This window comes from Mya arenaria, chromosome 4 (genome assembly GCF_026914265.1).
Source record: "Mya arenaria isolate MELC-2E11 chromosome 4, ASM2691426v1".
NCBI classification, from domain to species: Eukaryota; Metazoa; Mollusca; class Bivalvia; order Myida; family Myidae; genus Mya; species Mya arenaria.
The window spans coordinates 22,210,797-22,222,111 of record NC_069125.1 but is presented as its reverse complement, the minus strand read 5'-3'; the positions used below and the strand labels follow the sequence as shown (position 1 = coordinate 22,222,111).

Sequence of the window (11,315 nt, the reverse complement as noted above, 5' to 3'; positions counted from 1 at the left end):
TGTCATCCAAACACTCACTGAGGTTGAAAACTTCATGATACTTGATTTTATAGTAGCATCATTAACCGCGCGGGTTTGTACCAAGTCTTTTCTTCAAATGCAAGAAAAATGTTTTCCGATCCCGAAACGTTTGCTCACAGCATATACATGTGTAGAAATAATACGCACAGGTATGCCATACTCGTAAATGATTTAACAGATTCCTCCAGGACAAGAATAAGTAGCTACATTTGACGCACGACTATAGAGAAATTTCTCTCTCGTTTCGACCCATCATTAATGCAGATCAATCAACGATATGTCGCCGGACACTGACTTTAATTCAACACAAGTATATTTGTTAAAGGGGTGCGCACATTGTAACCCTTACGTATTCCTAATGCCCGGAAAACACTACTAGAAACTCATTTTAAAGCGTCCCCAACACTCCTCATTCCTGCCTCCTGTGTCCTCCTCAATCTTTCCTGAATCCTGTTGAAATTGAGGTACATATTAATGCGGCGGAAGAAGACTCTGAAAAGAACTAGAACCTATCATTCAAAGGACAGTAGCATCAACTGCAGAACGATTTTTTTGTTAAGATTATTTGATAATACCAGAAACAGATGAATTAGGGGAGGTGGCGAGTGTTTATTCTTAAAGCATCATTCATAATTGTGTTAACCCTTTCGTGTGTTACATGATAATAATCAGGTGACGGCATTCAAAACGGTTAAAATTTTCTTTTACGTATTTTTTTTTATTTATCGTAAACTAAACGTTCTTTCGTGAAACTTAAATACAATATTACATTAATACACGCACTTTATCAAGTATTCAAAAAATAAGATACAATAAGTTCAAATCAAGTTAGTTGCCTTACGCGGCGGCACATATTTTCTTTGCATGAAAAGGGATATCACTCAGTAGGGGATTGTCAATACGCGTCTAACGCAATGTAACTGTTGACTGCTACTCCAAGGTCAATAACTTTCATTATCGCTGATTTAGGTATAAAAACTAAAACTGTTAAATGAAAAAAGAATACAAAAGGCTTGAAGCGATTTAATTCAATTCGTTATTACTTGAGTGAACAGGGGAAGAAAAAATATCGGTTATACAACTTAAGATCTTGTAATAAATGACAGTCAAAGCGAGGTGACATACAAGTGGCTGAATCTTCGGATAAAACTATTTTTGTGCGCCAAAAGGATTATTAAACTGAAAGAACTATAATATCTAAATCGTAATAAGTGATTGAATGTTTTATTCGATAAATATCAATGAAACATCGCATGTCTCAAAATAAAGCGAATAATTTCGGATAATAAAGTAACCATTTTAGCAATAAATATAAGTGAAATCCGGAGACCTACATTCAGACAGGAAAACAAAAGGTTTCATGAGTGAATCGTAGTAAAATAGAAAAGAATGCCTTGTTGTATCTAGAATGTTTTCCCGCGTCATTCGCAGGGAATAATGCGATAAGGCATTTTAAAGTCTACTTAAACGTGGATATTGTAAGCTCTGGTAAGTATTTAGAGAAACCTATGGATACAATTCACTGTCATCTAAAACTTAAAAACTTCATACACGTATGGAAATTGGATATGTTTGTACGTGTTGTCTGAGAGTAAAATATCACTTGATATTGGTCCAAGGTGCTGTAAAGTATGCTGAATTAAATATTACGTTTTACACGATTGGTGTCGGCTCCTGGAAGTCTGCTTTTCTTTTTATGATGCTATTCCAAGCAACTTTGAGAATGAGTTCAATGTATACCAGGTAAACCATATATATATAAAAACCCACTGATAATGTCTCAGCGGCTTTTAATTAATATGGCCTAAAAAATAAATATGTTTGTTTCCGGTTACCCGACCGACCCTCTATTTAAACCGCCGACTCAAAAGTTTTTATGTCCAAAAATGTCGGCATCGTATGTTCGAGATATTTTTGTGATTTTCATGATCAAGTAAATTTCACGCACCGGCACCGTGTCGTTTAGACGCTCGAAATCTCGTTATAAATCCTCACTGCATACGCCTAGGCGATATAGATTACCAGAACCGTTGCTACAATGACCGGCAAGACAAATCGGCCCCTTACCAAATCGGCCTACTACCAAATCGGCCCCTAAGACGTTTCGGCCCTGCCATTTCGTCCCCTTAATTTAAATGACTCGAGACGTTTCGGCCCCTTAGTGAGTTTCAATAGAGACATTTCGGCCCCTTAATTTTATTTTATTTTTTATCTTGAGTATAAAGAAAAACATTGTAGGTCGTCTTATAAATGTCAATGAGATCTGTAAATAAGTTGTAAATAAAATCTTTAAATTTAAAAATAGACAGATATGCATGAAAAACATTGATATGACTGATATAAAAATATAATTAAAATCTAAATAACTATTAACCCTGATTTTTAATATAAAATGTTAGAAAATCTAAGAAATTTTATTTGTTGTAACTGTTAATTTTTAATTGATCATTAAAGACTTCAAAGAAAATTTGTCTTTGAACCATGCGTTTTTTTTTGCAAGGCAAACTGTTAGTGTTGTGGGTGTGAAAAAGACATTCAAAGACGTGTGAATGAATAATTGTCTTTAATTTGTTAATGTTATTTAGAGTTGATTGAAGAAGATTTGAGTAATATAAACAACGTAAGTACATATATTAAATCGTTTCTAAAAGTGGGTACCATTTGTTTTAAACGTGTTGAGTTTTTTAAAAATGCCTTTACATTTCAACCATTAATTTGTTATCTATGTGGTATACTATTGCTCCAGAATAATTATTAATTATTATTTTTGACAATTAGTGGTTCATCTAAACATAATTAGGAAATAATGTTTGTTTTATAGATATGAATTGCAAACAAGATACAACTTGATAGTTCAAATGCATTTTAAAAAGAGTAAAACAATATATACGTAATAAAAAATTGAAATAATATTCTGTTTGAGGTGCGAAGAGATAATTGGTATTAATCTTGTCAGTGTAAGTGTGAGAATTAGCGGTTGGGAAAGTCGGAACAAACCTTGTAGACGTATTTACAAGCTTGTAAACACAAAGTGTCACAATTTCAACGCCTGATACCTCTGTGGAATGTGACAATTCGCCATAAGACCGTCTGTCTAAAATCACTGTTTAAGCCAGTTTGGTTTTGCAAACGTATTCAATATAAGATTAATAATAGATTTTTTTCATCCTTATATATACCTGATTTGAATATAAATAACTGGATTTCATAAAATTTATAACTTATATCGAGAGCGTTACAGGGACATCAACGCCAGGATCATGGATGAGTGGGACTCATACGATTCGCATAAGGTCACCTGCGAGGAGTTCCTGAAAAATGTTGGTGCCATCTACGGCGGGCGATAGGTGTTTGGTCAAGACTGATGTTAGACAATGGACATGTCATTATACATAGTATTAGCAACATAGTTATGTATAATATTTAAAGATTATTTTAAAAAAAAGTTTAAACATTTCTTCTTCAACTCTATTTTGTTTTATTAAAATATCTCGTGAATAAATCTTTACATGTTTTCAAGTGTACAGATATTTTCTTTAAATCTGTTTTTATCTATATCTTTGTATGCATGTATATAGCTTTGTCTCTTAAAATAAAAAAAAATGAAATTACATGTTTTTTTACTTATATTTAGAATTAAAATAAAAATATGTTTTCAAGTGTACAGATATTTTCTTTAAATCTATTTTTATCTATACCTTTGTATGCATGTATATAGCTTTGTCTATTAAAAAAAATAAAATGAAATTACATGTTTTTTACTTAAACAATGTATTTAGATATAAAAAAATAAAATAAAAATAAGGGCCGAAACGTCTCGGTAATCAGGGGCCGAAACGTCTACGGGATGGGGACGATTTGGTAAGGGGCCGAAAAGGTAACCGTTTGAGCTAGGGGCCGATTTGGTAAGGGGCCGATTTGTCTGGTACAGAATGGCGTCTTCGCTGATTGCTGTCCGTACAGAAAATTGTATGCATATCAACGACTGGAGAAAAGGGGCTTATGAACTTTCAAAAAGTAGCCACAGACTAGCTGCTGCTTTAACAACGAAGGCGTCTAAACAGACTCGACACGTCTAAGCAACACTACGTTTGTTATTAATTACTAAAAACACTATTGACTAAGACCAGCCGCCCCATTTTCAATGCGGCGGCTGATCTGGGTCAACACTGTTTTCAGTCCCATTTTCTCCAGTTGCTAACACATATGTTTCTAAGTCACCAAACCTTACATATAATACTCATATCTGGTCAGCTTCCACGATGTTTGCCTCCCATATGTTTTATATTATGTGTCCAGTTCTGAGTCTTCAGTCATTCATAAATACACATTCAATGTTTTATGTTAACATTCCAGGGGTTGTAATACAAGTCTAATCATTTGTTCCTAGTCAATGGTATTAATATTATTATTGTTTTATGTTCACATGCCAAGGGTTAAAACATAGTCTCATAGGCAAAGTATTGCTTGATTTCAAAGGTTTTGAATACATTATGGGAAATAAAGCATTTGCTCCTGATGAGCAAATGCTCTATTTATCATAAATTGATGTATTCAAATGTCAGTTCCAATAGTTGCGCAAATATGTGGCCCTAGGAGTGAAAAAGTTAACTCATTTGGTAAACTATTTATACTTCATGAATACTCATTTAATCATGTGTGTGACCAGTGTAGATCCAGATCAGCCTGCAATGTTCGCTAACTATTTTCATTGATGAATTTCTGACTGAAAAGTGAACAATTGAGGTCCTGATCAGACAGATGCGCAGGCTGATCTGGTAGTACATTGGTCTCGCATTTGATAAAATGTGTATCTATTGAGTAATATGTGTCAAAGACTGGAGAAAAGGGGCTTATGGGATTGAAAACGGTGTTGACTCAGATCAGCCGTCGCATTGGAAACGCGGCGTCTGATCTTAGTCAACACAATTTTCAGTGATTAAGAACAAACATAGTATTGATTTGATGAGATCCAAAACAGTGTAGAGCCTGTTAAGATGTCTGTTTTGTTACAACAACAACTGGTTAATGTCTACTTTTTGAAGGCCCATAAGCTCCTTTTCTCCAGTCTTGGACACATATATTACAGAGATGTGACATATTCACTTTGAAAAAAGTATTACTTTTATTATTTTAATGTACTGTTTCTTTGTTACTAATGTTTTTGACATTCATTCTAGTCAATAATAAATGTTCAATTGAAATGCAAAGTCTCATGTTTTCAAAGTAATTTTATTTTATTCCCAGAGTTTACATGACAGTTTAGCCTGTATCAAACATCTTCCTTGGTTTATTATAGTCACTTCAGATCTGAAATTGAGTAATAAATATATATTACTTTCACACCACTACCCCCAAAAATGACATATATTATCATGTGGTAGAATTTAACGAACTCATTCATTTTGATGTTCCATTTTATAAAGAAAGTCAAAAAAAAAAAAAAAAAAAAAAAAATAAAAATAAAAACCCTACCTACCAACCCATGTTTTTTTGGGCATGTAACAGGAAACAAACCTTTTTTTTTTTAGGCCTATGTTAGGCGTTGGCACTCTTGTTTAACATAGTTTTACATATTTGTTTCCGGGTGGACGATTTTGTAAATTGAAATGTGTTGGAAACCAATTTCTTTTTTTCTGAGATGGCAATGGAGTGCTTGTTAATTTAGGTGACTGACTGTAAAATACCTTTTCTTGCAAATTTTGAGCTACGGAGTGATTTTTTTCTCGACATGAATAAACCCGCCTCTTTCTCCCTTTAAAGACACCCATCTGAAAATATATAAACACAATCGATAGATTTTTGCCTTATAATACCTGGAAATACAGATATAGAATTACGACGACCATTTGCTATTAAGTATTAATTTATTAAACACCAAATGAACCTTAAAGTCCGCGAAGCGGTGTGGTAGTAGGTCATACTTTAAAAAGATAGAAAATGATATTAATTCAGTTAATTGTTAATTTTCATGTTATGAAATTGCTACAGATTTTTCACAATTCGTTTCCTACTAGATTACTATTCATGAACACCACAACCTATTCATTGGCACCACAACGTTCAGAAAATCGAGCGTAGTGCAGCAAGAGTTACAAATAAAGTTCTAAAATTTGTAACGCGGCAACCTTTTGTCAATAAAAAGCCACGCACATGTAAAGAAAATGCTTAAACCTAAGGAACGAGAACAATTCTCACGAAAATCCAGATTTTTACGTTGTCAACACTAACGTCTAGCAAGTTACGAAAGTTCTAGACGATTAGATATTAAATTTTATTCAGAACTCTTACCTTTAGAACAACTCATAGCCATTCCTATGTGGAACTACATTCTCCATTTTTTTCTGATTTACTCGAATAAACCTCTAAAAAGGAAAAATAAGAAACCATACTCACTGTTTACATCCATATTCCACTCACTGGCACTATAAGGGAAGACGCGTTGGAGCATTTTCAACACATAACACAATGTTATGGCTTCAATGATTACCCGGCGTGATTGAAGATCATACATCATATTCATCAAGCCATTCAAAAGGAATTGATTATATAAGTTTATATTACACAAGATGCACTCGTTCGACAAAATTACTTTTCGGAAAGTTATTGGTGGTGAAAAAATGTATGTTCTTATTCTTTATGTATTTCCTAAACCATTGATTAGAAAACTCGCTACCTTTATCCGCTCGAACCTTGCGGATTTCTATCGGAGAAATGTCGTTCATCATGTCCTTGGTAGCGTTTAAAACTTCCTTTGTTTTGTTTTACAATGGTTTCACCCACAGTTTCCTGGACAGAATGTCGATGGCGCAAAGCAAAAAATCCACACCATCATTCTCATCAGCTATGTTAAACATCGACAAACGACAAAAGATCAATGTCCAGCTGCTCGCCGATAGCCATCACTCGCACATTCGCTCTCTTGAATTTGTGTCGTCTCGGCTTCTGAAGCGAGTAAGCGTCCAGATCGTTTAACCATTGCTTTACGTAGGACACAGTAAATATTCCAGGATATTTATCATCAAGAACACGAAACAGTTTCTTCGCACCAGCGTAAGCAGCGGGATTTTTCTCATCAAAATAATATCGCTCTAAAATGTATTCTTTTTCTTTATTATCCATGAGTTATAAGGGTACTGGTCGAACATCGAATGAGCATTTAGCTACACAAAGGGGCTTTATAATCTTCGCTTTTAAATATAAACAATCGATCAGGAATTACAACACCAAGTACTAATTTAAAGTATACTCGCAATCCAGCGACTGTAGTTAAGAAGAATAACGCTTCTCCGTATTTCCACGTCGTGTTGTGTAGCAGTTGTTTCCCTTATACTATAAAGAACAATACCGTTCTTCATTTATGTTTACTTATACACACTCGCATCATTGTCAATTCGTTTACTTATATCGTAAAGGACCATCACAGTATACAAAAGGAGTCTTGACCCCTCCCAAGGGTCATTCCAAGGACAAAATCTCGTTAAGGAGCAAATCATCGTAAAACGGTGATTTGCTCCTATCCATTTTACACTTCTCACAGCTAAACACAAAACACAAACACTTTTGTTGCTTTGAGCAAGACTTGCGATCGATTTTTTTTTTGAGACAGACTTTAAAGAAATATACGTATGTACTAAAACCCAATATTCATTCATATTCATTTATATGCATTCATATTTTCTATGACATCAAAATGTATCTGTATTTCATTACTTATTCGTCAATACTTTTTCAATTATAATTTCGTGACCTTCGTTTTTTCTAACAAACAACTGAACTGACATGTTTATATGTTTATTTATACGTTCCCAATGAACTTAACAATTTCCCGATTGTTATAATAACATAAAATGTATAAAACATCTTTGTGCCAACATCATACGACTCGAATTTGAATTAAATCAACTTAACCGCTCGAAGTCTAGCGTAGTACTGACCGATACAATAAAACCCCGTGCATATTCCCGCCTTACCCATCGACTGACCATACATCACGTGACATAAAACGCGTCAATAACACGCACAAACTTAAACTTTTATGATGAACGTTATCTTAAGACATATGTTCTGTGCTATACGACGTAACGCGCAAAACAATTACAATTATTTGATAGTGATACTTTTGAAAGGAACTGTGCAATACAGTTCCTGTTCAAAAGGTCATTTTAAAAAAATCAGTTTGGTCCCAAACCGTCCCTGCCTTGTTTATTAAAAACACTCAATTAGTCCAGCTCCAAGACTAGCTAAACCTGATTTCCAGTGTCAGAAGTTATACATGCTGTCATCATAGCGCCGGTGTGTCTGTTATTTTAAGGAGTTTGGGCCCAAAATGCCATTCTTCATGTTTTTCAACTCAACTTCAGTTGAAAAACCAGGAAGAATGACATAAAGGGCCAAAACGCCTTAAAGTTACAGACACAGTTCTACACATCTTTTCACAGAAGTGTTCGCAGTCAAAATTTCATCTAATGGATATTTTGCGTGCTTGTTTGAATGCAGACGATTCGTTTTTTAAACAAAGAGGCAAAAGTTGTGAAAACCAGGTAATGATGTATTTTGATTAAGCAGACAATATAAATACATTTAACTTATAGTGATATTTTGCCAGAAATAGTGAAATGCAATACATTTCCTGCCAAAAAAGCAGTTTGTTCCAAAACCGTCCCTGCATTGTTCATGCAAAACACTATCAATTTGTCCAGCCCTAAATCTGATAGTCATTGTAAAAATTTCGTGTTTCACAGTCTGTAATCCTCGCGCCTCTAATTATTTAATTTTTATGAGTTTTGGCTCAAAATGTCATTCTTCGAGGTGTTTCAACTAAACCCAACTCAACATTTTAACACATTTCAAGTTCTCGAAGTATTCACAAAATTTGGACTTCATACACGCTTGTAGGAATGACATAGAAAATCATGGAAGTGACTCTAGCACACAACCTTTATGGAATCGTACAATGCTTTACAAAATGCTAAATGCTTAAGAAAGGATTATTTTTGAAAGGTTGCCACTAGCGCATACAGACCATGGCATAGATAGTTCGAAACGAGTTAATGATGTTAGATGTCAAATGTGTAAGGGGTTTCTATGACAAATGTATAAACCTATGCATTGAAACAAAGGCTGATACAAGTGATGCTACCTCATAGCAGTCATTAGTTTTGTGGTAAGTGTGCATAAACTGCGGATTTTAAACAGCAACGTTCATGTATTGCCAAAAACAGCGTGCAAATCCAAACGATTTTGTGTACACTATGATATAAGATAACACTAAGATATAAGATAACCGCGGTTCAAGGCAAAGGAACAGTGCAACTCAACACGGACTAAAACATGAAGCTGAAAGCGCGCTTATAGTTTAAAAATACAACAGGGGAGCAGGTTACTCAAACATGAAGCTGAAAGCGCGCTTATAGTTTAAAAATACAACAGGGGAGCAGGTTACTCAAACATGAAGCTGAAAGCGCGCTTATAGTTTAAAAATACAACAGGGGAGCAGGTTACTCAAACATGAAGCTGAAAGCGCGCTAATAGTTTGAAAATACAACAGGGGAGCAGGTTACTCAAACATGAAGCTGAAAGCGCGCTTATAGTTTGAAAATACAACAGGGGAGCAGGTTACTCAAACATGAAGCTGAAAGCGCGCTTATAGTTTAAAAATACAACAGGGGAGCAGGTTACTCAAACATGAAGCTGAAAGCGCGCTTATAGTTTGAAAATACAACAGGGGAGCAGGTTACTCAAACATGAAGCTGAAAGCGCGCTTATAGTTTGAAAATACAACAGGGGAGCAGGTTACTCAATCATGAAGCTGAAAGCGCGCTTATAGTTTAAAAATACAACAGGGGAGCAGGTTACTCAAACATGAAGCTGAAAGCGCGCTTATAGTTTAAAAATACAACAGGGGAGCAGGTTACTCAAACATGAAGCTGAAAGCGCGCTTATAGTTTAAAAATACAACAGGGGAGCAGGTTACTCAAACATGAAGCTGAAAGCGCGCTTATAGTTTGAAAATACAACAGGGGAGCAGGTTACTCAAACATGAAGCTGAAAGCGCGCTTATAGTTTGAAAATACAACAGGGGAGCAGGTTACTCAAACATGAAGCTGAAAGCGCGCTTATAGTTTAAAAATACAACAGGGGAGCAGGTTACTCAAACATGAAGCTGAAAGCGCGCTTATAGTTTAAAAATACAACAGGGGAGCAGGTTACTCAAACATGAAGCTGAAAGCGCGCTTATAGTTTAAAAATACAACAGGGGAGCAGGTTACTCAAACATGAAGCTGAAAGCGCGCTAATAGTTTAAAAATACAACAGGGGAGCAGGTTACTCAAACATGAAGCTGAAAGCGCGCTAATAGTTTGAAAATACAACAGGGGAGCAGGTTACTCAATCATGAAGCTGAAAGCGCGCTTATAGTTTGAAAATACAACAGGGGAGCAGGTTACTCAATCAGGGATAGTAGTTGACCAGAAGGAGCCATACAACCAGACCATTTTTCACAAAATCACAAAGTCCTTTTCATCAGCAATTTAAGAAGTTAAATGTCTCCAACACAGTATCGATGTATATGCATACTATTGCATATACATTTATATTTTATAAACAAAACTATTGTATGTTATACTAGTTATTATATTACCATAACAAAGTTACACAAAATGTTTCATACAAGTATGCGAAAGGACTTAGTTGTCCGATATTTCATCTTAAATTAATAGCCTTTGACGTTGCAGTGTAGAAAGCACACGCATTGTATTGTCCATGTTTGTAACAGACCCCATGTTCGGAAACAATTCAGGTTTTTGATGGCTCTCTCAACATGGATTCGAACTGAAGCAATGCGGCTTTGTCCAAGTGTCTCTTGAGCTGATAATAGCAATCTACCTTTCATGAAAGCATACCACAAAGTAACTTAAAGTATCTGCCAAGATGTCAATCCATAATTGAATATGACAGCTGCCAACTGTCTTGAAAGACTAAACCGCCTTATAATGCCATGAAAATTCAGTCCAATGCGAAAATTGAAAATTGTTTCAGGACATAAGACCTCAGACAATGGTATAGGACCGAATTATTTCACGATAGAACAAATCGCATTGTTATAAGAAATAAGTAAGGGAAGTAACCGCTGTAACCCAAGAGTTATGTACAACCCAATTTATAAAACAATTAATAATTGTTTTCCTTTGTTCTAAAATTGCTGATTAACCGAGTGATCCGAATCAATGGTAAATAACTTACATCTTCTAGCGTTGGACACCGTAGTTCATGTTAAATCAAATAATTATGAT

General features: G+C 35.0%; 1 long non-coding RNA gene across 1 annotated transcript; it reads right to left on the bottom strand.

Moving 5' to 3' along the window:
• Positions 1–3,895: 3,895 nt before the first annotated feature.
• On the bottom strand, positions 3,896–6,526 carry LOC128232995 (uncharacterized). Its single transcript, XR_008260591.1, has 3 exons — positions 6,418–6,526; positions 5,709–5,792; positions 3,896–5,331 (listed from the first exon to the last, which is right to left on the bottom strand). It is a non-coding gene; the product is annotated as an uncharacterized LOC128232995 (long non-coding RNA).
• Positions 6,527–11,315: the final 4,789 nt, after the last annotated feature.